Source organism: Paramormyrops kingsleyae, chromosome 5, assembly GCF_048594095.1.
Source record: "Paramormyrops kingsleyae isolate MSU_618 chromosome 5, PKINGS_0.4, whole genome shotgun sequence".
NCBI lineage: Eukaryota > Metazoa > Chordata > Actinopteri > Osteoglossiformes > Mormyridae > Paramormyrops > Paramormyrops kingsleyae.
In genome coordinates, this window is record NC_132801.1 from 29,742,320 (window position 1) to 29,751,892 (window position 9,573).

General features: G+C 40.4%; 1 long non-coding RNA gene across 1 annotated transcript; it reads right to left on the minus strand.

Annotated features, from left to right (window-relative positions):
- Window positions 1-2,040: 2,040 nt before the first annotated feature.
- LOC111845468 (uncharacterized) lies at window positions 2,041-6,410 on the minus strand. Its single transcript, XR_002838620.2, has 4 exons — window positions 6,325-6,410; window positions 5,494-5,669; window positions 4,954-5,074; window positions 2,041-2,143 (listed from the first exon to the last, which is right to left on the minus strand). It is a non-coding gene; the product is annotated as an uncharacterized lncRNA (long non-coding RNA).
- Window positions 6,411-9,573: the final 3,163 nt, after the last annotated feature.

The window sequence follows — 9,573 nt, forward strand, 5'->3', positions numbered from 1 at the left end:
TCTATCGCTCTCCTTTGTAGGCGGCTTGGTATGTCCAGACTTTTCGCTGGTGCTGCATATTTCTTTATCACACTCTTTCGTCCAAAGCGATGTGGAAAGCATAGGATCAGAGAGTACCCACACCATTGCAGAAACTGGGGTTGTGGGCCTTGCTCGTGGGCCCAACAAAGATGTGATTAATAATGACGAGAATTCAAACCCACGACTTTCTTGACACAGAAGCCAAACCAATTAAGCTACTGTATACCCAGTCGGATCCTTTGACAAACTAACTGCCATTTTAGTATGCTAACTATCATATTAAGCTGTGAGTGGCTCAGTGAGCTATGTCTCTGTGTCTGTGATCAGAAGATTGCTGATTCAAGCCCCAGCATCAGCAGAACAGTCACATATCTGTGGGCCTTTGAGCAAGGTCCTTAACTCCCAGCTCCAGGGGTGCTGCATGTTGGTTGACCCTGTGTTAGGACAGCCAAGCTATGGAGAGCATGATGGGGTTGGTAAAAAAGAAGCATTCCAATGACGAATGATAAATAAAGCATGTTTGTTTGTTGTTTTTTGTTTGTTTTGTTGATGAACTGGCATTTTAGTATGCTAATTATTGGTTTCTTTATAAGTGCATTCCAAATCAGGTTCCAGTTGACAAGGTGATGTTGCATATATATATATATATATATATATATATATATTTTATGATAAGTGCATTTAATCTTCAATTGGTTGGGACCCCATCCTGGGTTATTTCTTGCCTTGTGCCCATAGCTTCCAGGATTGGCTCCGGACCCATGTAATGGACAAGTGGGTATAGAAAATGGATTGATGGATGGATGGATAGATGAATGTACATTTAATCCAGTTCAATATATAACAGCCACTAATGCAGATTGATGACCAAACAGCTTCAACTATAGATCATATTTAGCCTTCTTCAGTTATTGAGAAGGAATTTTTGTTTGAAATTGTCTCACAAGCCATGTTAAATTGCCGATTGTAAATTACAATGTTTGAGTTGATCCATAAAAAGAATTTAAAATTACATGGACTGAGCATGGATGTGAGCATCTAGAGCTTCAGGAATAAGCCCAGCAAAGCAGAAATGTAGCTGATTATAAGTCCTAAGTTTCTATTACCATATGCAGTCTTTCTATTAAGTGATGGTCCTCAAGCAACAAAGAATGAATAGAAAAGCAACTAAAAAAAACCACGGTAGGTCAAGAGAAATCAGTCAGGAGCTCAGGACCTGTTATATGCAATCTGCCACCTGTGGTTAGGTGAGGTGAGAACATCATAACACTGCATCAGAGGGAGCAATAAAGGATGTGAGACTCATCCTCTCTGGTCGCGTAATGTCTTGCCCTGAAGAGGACCTGTTCTTATAATCTAATCAATGAACCCATCCCTTATCATCCAGCTGGAATGGAAGGATTGCATTGTGCCCCCACCCTCGGGGAACTAGAACTACTAAGATACTCGGGGGACGGAGGCAAGAATCCATCAAGTGTTTATCACGTATTGCCGATCTCCCATTATTTCGTTTGGCTGTAACTATGATAATCAGCTTGTTCATTTAATAACATTTAATCATAAAAGCATCTCACGCATTTGGTTGGATGTCTCTGTTTCAAGCTCAGGTTTCAGGCATCCAAAATTAGGAAACTGATCCATGTTCCGCAGGAGCTTATCCCAGGAACACCCTGGACAAATGTTGGGTCATCATAAGACAACACCCACACTCATCACTCACTGTGGGCAATTTAGAGACTCAGATTTGCCTAATTTGCTCATTTTTGGACTGTGTGGCAAAAACCAGAGGCACACAGAGAGCTGGGGGCAGGCTTTGGACCCCCACCCTTGGAGGTGTGAAGACAGAGGGCTACACAGTGACCCCCCCCCCCCCCCATATCAGTATGAAATCCAACATTCACATACAGAAAAGGCACATGTCCGTTCATCATTTTTAAAAATAAAATCAAACAGCTGTTTGGTTTAGAAAAATCATGTTTTCTCCTTATGATTTAAAATGCATTACAAAAGAGTCTCCAGATTCCCCCCTTGGTGACTGTGTGAAGCATCAGCATTCAGAGAGCGACGTCGAGTCTCGCAGGAAAACATACGGCACCTTCAGGCCATGCAGGGCAGCGCCAGGCTGAGCGAGGAGCGAGGGCGTTTGAAAGACAAATTAAAGTGGTATTTCACAATAGCTGCACACAATGACTCACATAAAGAGGTGCCGGGAAAATAAGAATAATGATTAGTGAAAGACAATCTCACCGTCAGCACTTCATGGTCCTAACTCTCCTTTTTGCAATTCTCCAATTTTATTTATTTCAAATCACGATGACATTCACATGTGCCCATTTTACAAATTAAACCATTCATCGCTTTGTTAATTTAGAAATAAATGACTTGTGTATAGAGAGCGAAGTGTGACTCCTAGAGTCAAAAAGAAAACCTGCTGGCTGATATATTCATGCCCATAATATCAAACCCACCAGAAAAAAAAAAATCAATAGTCAACCTGAAGCATGAGGAAACGATTCTCTTGAGAGCAAAGTAAGTTTGAGTCAACAGTATTGTTTGACTTTGGAATGTAACAACAAACACAGTTTGAGACTTGACATGAATCTTTCATGTTGCTTCCTGCCTGGGATATTACATTAGAGTATTGCAGAAAAAAAATTAGAAGGCATTTCTCCAGTGTGCCACATTCAGCAGTTTATGTGTCCAACTTACTGTGGCAACTCTCTGGAATATATTATTCATCGGGTTGTAAATCAGAGAGAGGCTTTGTTCATCAGCTCATCTTTTTTCCTGCCACCAAAAAAAATATTGGCTGATTTATTAACGTTACGAAGGAGGGAAATCGGGTCGTGATTAATGATACATTTATTTCCCTAGTGTAGACACATGGTGTCTCTGAGACATCCTTTCAAGAACAGATGCGGCCATTTTGACTGCTGGAAACAGCTTGCTCCTAATTGAGCTTTGTGGCTCTGTCTCCATGTGTAAGTGGTTTTGTTCCAGCCGAGCACTTAATCTATTAATTTGCTTCAATTGAGCTACTGTTTTAATATATCACATTACTCAAAACATATTAAATCGTCTTTTGACTATTGAAAAATTGAAACTTTTGCCTGTATGTATGTGTATCTGGTTACTTATGCAAATCAGAAGTACTTGTTTTTTCATGGTTGTTTAAAGCTGGAGGTGTTTTGGGGTTTTCAAAACCTGTTTTCTTCTGGGGACCCAAGTTTCCTTCTCAAGACCAATGACCCTCTTATGGACACACTGCTGTCTCTAATTTGCTTATTGTGTGTGGGAGGGTGCCTATGTGAATTTGTGTCCTGCAATGAACTGCCATTCTGCCCAGGTTGTACCCCAGCCTTGTGCCCTTGTATACAGACTCCAGGTTCTCCATGTCCCTGTACTGGAAATGTGGTTCGGAAGATGGATGGATGCTTAAAGAGGACACAGCTAAAAAGCTATTATTGTCTATTGTACATTTTTAAGTGGCAGGAACAAATTATTTTCCATTTGATGCAGGCTGTTCTTCCTCATACAAAGACTGAATTTAAGCAATTATAGATTTAAGTGACAATCTAATCGCTACTAATGGCAATTAAGGCTAATTAGTTCAAAACGTAGCTGGAACAAACAGGGATTAGAGGATCACCGAGAAACACAAGACAAGAAAAGAACAACAAATCCTTGAAAAAACAACTGCAGGATTATTTCCTGACACCTCTGCTTAAGGCCATTAATGATAATTCATGAAAACTTACTCATTACCAAACTTTGAGAATCTGAGCATTACACAGGACTAAATTTAAAAGTGAGCAATGCATAATTGATGCACAATCTGTGCACCATTATTCAGTAAATCTCAAAAAAATCAGTTACAGTTTCAAGCCGGGTTATGCTTGACCACAATGAAAATGAAATGATGCATTTGCACATTGAGGCAATGCTTCTTTTTGCATATCCTATCTTGCTCTCCTTTGTGACATAATAATAAATGATTCATTATTGATCCCCATGGGGAAATTCTCTTTACACATCCCCCTCTTGCTCTCTGCAGGTAAGTGCAAGCAGCCACCCACAGCACCACCCTGGGGGCTGGGGGGTTAAGGGCTTTGCTGTAGGACCTGCAGATCTGCAGAGGTCAGGCTCAAACGGGCGACCTTCTGATCACAGGCACAGACACTTAGCCCACTGCCCCCCCACACACAGTGAGAGCAATGCTTGGGGTCTGAATGCAGGGTCAGCCATTTTTTCTGGTGCCCCTGGTGCAAATGGGGGTTAAGGGCCTTGCTCAGGGGCCCAGTGGTGGAATCTGTCTGCTGGCCTCAGTATTTGACCCAATGGTCTTCTGATCATGGGCATGGAGTCCCAGCCCACATACCCCCTCCCCCTTCCCTCTCCACAGAGGTCTTTCCAGAGCTTTGGAAAGAACATCATGGTGGGAGGATATTGCAAAGTCCCCAGTGTAGCTTGTAGGTGGGCAGCACGCACAGATTATAGCACAGGTCTGTTTTTGCTCTAGGAATTCGTGCTGATGCTTGGCTACGTAAGCTTTAGGTATAGTAGGGAGAAAGTAGTGGAGAGACACACAGCTCTGCTTTAAAGACAGCAGATTAATATCTCAACCTGAAGGAGTCGTGCAATTTTTTTTCCTGCAATGAGATTTTGCTTTGAGTTTTTTCCCCCTGTATCTAAATTCTGTGCCAAATGTCATTTTATCATTTAATACTTAATAGTTATTCGTTCTTTTCTGTGTTTACTAAGCAGAAAGAAAACAGACTTCTGCTCCAGTGCTGCCTGACCATTGGCAGAAAGTTCTGCTGGGTCTGCTGCCTGGCAGGTAGTACTGCGGCAGACTGACATCCACTGCACTGAAATGTCATAGAAAGGAACCGACAAACAGAAACTAAAGTCAACTGACAGGTCTGCTATTACCTGCCTCAAAATCCGCTTCCAGAATACGGTAGCTGGAAGCCCTGGGGACTCGCCATCCAAAAGGGTAAGAGTTTCAGCCAGTCACCACGTCTGTCACTTCTTGGTGGCTTTCAAACGTGCTCTAAAGTTGGAGGTTAATGTGTAAAGTAAACAGTCACAAAGACACTCTCGAGTGAACATGTATCTGACAAGCACACCTCCTGGAAACTGCACTCATCTGCAATTCTCTGCTGATCAGAAGATATTTCCCATGAAAATAATCTTTGATATATAATTTAAACTCACTTGAGTGCTTGTGTTATGTGTCTGCTACACATATACCTCATTCTTTCTTAATATATACGTACCTTGGATGAATCAGAATGAACCTTTTGTGTAAGCTGCCGTCTTCTGTGAAGGACCTTATATGGTTTTTTTTATCAGTTTGTAACATATTTCATTACTTTTATGGAGTGAGTTTTCATGAGCTTAAAAAGAGGTTTACTCATCTTCAAACAACAAACGGCAAAATGACCTAATTCCATGTCTCAGAGTGCCTACCTTCTCCATTGTAGGGACCGATGGAAAAATAACCTCCCTGGGAATCCCATAGTGGCAATGCAGCGAAGTGTCTAATTCCGCTATTGTTAGGAATATAAAAGCCACGGATCCTGGCCATGTGGGTCAGAAGTGCCAGCACATGTCCCTGAAACTCTCCCGCCACCTCACACCGCGACCTTGAAGGGACAAAAAGACACAGCAAAGGCTGCATAGTGCTATGAGAAAGTACACCTGAAATCAGCCGCTTCTTTGGGCAATTCTGCCTCGAGAATCTCGACTGTTGGATTGTAATCAAATCCACGGTATACAGTAAATTGCCCTTATTGGTCTCAGATATCAGTTTCAGAATGTAATAAGAAATAGATCTTTCCATGTGGTCATTTTATATAAACGATTTATTCATTGAATTTACTAAAAAAAATGTGCTGTATCATGATATGTGTCGTTATCGGGATATGACATTTTGGTCGCAAAGGACTATGTGTGCGTTATTAAAATATCTGAGGATCACCTCTTGCCATTTCCAGAGCCACGTTCCATAATGAATAAAATGGTGTCGTATATGGTACGAACTGTATCGCAATCAATCTCCACCGACCAGAAAAATAACACAATATCCAAAGGTTTCACCTCGCTTTTATAAAAGTTATAAGAGCTGACAGTATTCAGAACCTCTGACGTCTACTCCCTGCTTTGAGTTGCTAGACATGACTTTGACAAGAAAAGCTCAGAAATCTCGGTATTATCTGTCCCAACACTACTGTTCCCTGTTGTCATCCAATTAAAAAAAGACAGCTATGTAATTATAAAATGTAACGCAACGCTACTTACAAATGTAGTAGAGTAGGAAGTATCACACGCTTGGCAAACCGAGGCGTCGCAGCGGCAGGAACCCGCCTGGTCTTTCATTCTACAGCTTAAAAAGACAAACACAAATAAATAGGTAAGGCACACACACGGTGGGTAGTCATACAGTAGCTAAAGACTCGCGGGGAGTGGACTGGATTCATATACAGTATGACACAGGCAAGGACACACAACAATTGGGAACACATCAAGTATTTACAAGAACACACACAAGGGGCTATTTACACATATCTCCCAGCATGCTCCATGCTGTTACTGGGCTTCACAATGCGGAGCCACTTCACAGGCGCTACACTATAAATGTTTTAATTACACAACCAAATCAGCTTTAGTACATATATGTGAAATATGCACTTAAGTACCGTAATGAATTGCTAGTTACTGCCGCTAAAACCCCATACATCTACCACATTAAGCGTAGAATGATTACTGTTTAGGCGAGTGTCCTGGTCAAGTAGTTCCTTGGGATACTCCTGGCCTAGTGCATGTAGTATAAGTACAATAATATGGCATGAACCGGAATTTTTGGAGGTGGAGCGTTTTGCAATCCACCCAGAAACATGCGGTGCATTCAGTGTCAGTTCAAGTACATCTAGATGAGGGCCTTGTCACAAGGATAGGTAGGCAAATCAATTAGGCTAAACAACTAGCGGATTAAAAAAATATTTTTTTTCAATTAAAATGTGTAAAAACCAAGTTCAAAGCTAGTAGTGTGTCATCATCCGAGATGGACAGTATTTCAATTGAATCTAATTCAAATATGCATTTAGTTACTTTTGAGTATTTTGTAATTTGTATTTTGCTGGATGGAAAAATCAGATGTAATTTGTAACAAAATACTTTGAGAGATCGTATTTTATGTATTTAAAATATCAAAAATACTTACTAAAATATGTAATTTTACTTATTAATTTTCTGTCATTTTATGAACCTTCATCAGCAGGTTTACAGACTTTAAAATATAGCTTATCACCGTCCTTGGCTAGATACAAGTAAATTATGTGACACATCCTGTTGGGCCCAGCTTGCTCGTTGTGAAGTTTGTTTTCCTCTGACCAGCAATTCAGGGAAAGAAGATGTTTTGGTGCAAGTATGTAGTGAAATATGCTATCAGATATTACTCACAGAATGTCATTTTAGGATAGAAAAATAGAGCAACTAGCAAACAGCAGTGCTGTGCTCTAGAAGTTGTGAATTAACTTGCTAGCCTGCAAGTGGCGTTCTAGTTAATGCAAACAGGCAGTGGCATCTTGCAGTTTGTCACATATGGAAGCCTTCATTAGCGATAAATCAGGCTAGCTACTATTCCAAAGGAAATTTTTTTTCTATCAAACGTAGGCATTTTTATAGCCACTGAGCTTGTAAAAGGGAGAACTGACTTGTAACCTTGATCTTGCATATTATATGCAAGGTTCCATTAATGTGTATCTAAAGAACAGTTACTCTTTAAGTCAGCACATTCGGCACCCTGCAGTAAGACAAAATTCACATATTATGATAATTAATTGTAGAAAGTGTTGCTGAGCCTCCTTGCGTGCACACGCACACACCGGGCGCCCTGTCGGCCATCGACACTAATTCTGTAGGAAACACTGGATATAAATTTACGGTGTAATGGTTCTGAAATAAGACCAAAACCGCAATACAAACGTTCACAATCTCGTATCGCGGTTCCTCCTTCTCGAATGTTACAAACGTCATTTTTTAAATACACACTTAACACTAAGTAAACCACAAAATGATTATTCTATTTAAAGTTAGGGCAAGCTGTATATTTTGTAAATATTGCACATACTCTAGCTGTAACGGTACACGTATTCATCGCGCACCTTTACTATGTTACACGTATTTTGTATTTTCAAATTACAAATTATTTGTATTCGCACCTGTATTTTGTACTGCATTTTGCTACATTTGATAAGCAAGTTTTTGTAATTTGTAACATGATACAATTTGTGCCCATCGCAATCCTACAAGTTGCAGTGGATGTACTTGCGCTCCTGTGAGAGCAGGATGGAGAACGGTCCTCGGCATCATGTGCTTCAAATGATGGACGTTCATTGCATCGCATGCTTCCGGCTGGATGGCTAAACACTAATTTTTCTGTGCCAATTTTGTTTTGAGCCATTATGGGACGCAATTTCTCCTGTATAGATGATGCCAGGGATGCCCAACTGAACTGCCTGAGCAGGACACTTGCCTAACTGGTAATCGTTCTTCACGTAATGGCGTAGATGTGTGGCAGTCATTAGCAATTGGTTTGGACTAATACATCGCAACCTTTGCTTTAGCATTAAAAGCTTGTTTGGACTATGCAGTTGATTGCATTATTATTTAATCAGCAACGCATTCTAAACTTTCAGTCCACGCTACTAATAAAACTAACATTTACAGCATGTCTATTAGTTAGGCTTATTAGGTTAGGCAATTGTTCTGAATGAAGAAGGAAGAAGCCAGTATATGGAAAAGTGTATGGATTTGTTATTGGATACAATATAAGCCATTCTCATGAACTCATTGCCATGAGAATACAGAGTTGTTAGTTGGATGACAGACTCACATTATACAACTTCATTGTCCAAAGAGTGAAACAGTTGTGGAGTAAACAAATGACAATACAAACCAACTGAAGTAATGCATATACATAACATTATTAAGATTGTTGTGGGTCACAAACAGTAAACTTGAAATATTTATTTAATCTTAAAACTGCAACAGAAGTGGCTAGTTGGGAAAAATGGGTCATTAATTCAGAATTTTAAATGATAATTTTAATATACCTAATATGTTAAGATAATGTCAAACACTATTTCACAGTAGCTGTGTCCCATTTCAGGGGCTGCATTGTTGTAAGGTTACATTGAAGCCCCGAAAGCGTCAGAGTGGCATGACAAGGCGGTCCCGTTTGGAAGGCTCCTCCAAGTGCAGCCTTGAAATGCGTCCTTGTTTTCCCAGGCTGTAAAAAATCCACCCGAGGGATCCTACTTGGTCCAACCTATACCCAGACTCAGAAAGACTCGGCTTACAAAGACTACGCCGAATGCCTCCTTCAAAGGATGCAGCCTCTGAATTGGGACACACATTGCAACATTTTCTTCTTGGAAAAGGATTCAAATTTTTGTGAGAATGGCCAAATATATGCATAGTATGCTACCACCACGCTTCCATTTTCAAAATAAAAAGGCTTCTGCGGATTTCAATTAGGTCCACAAT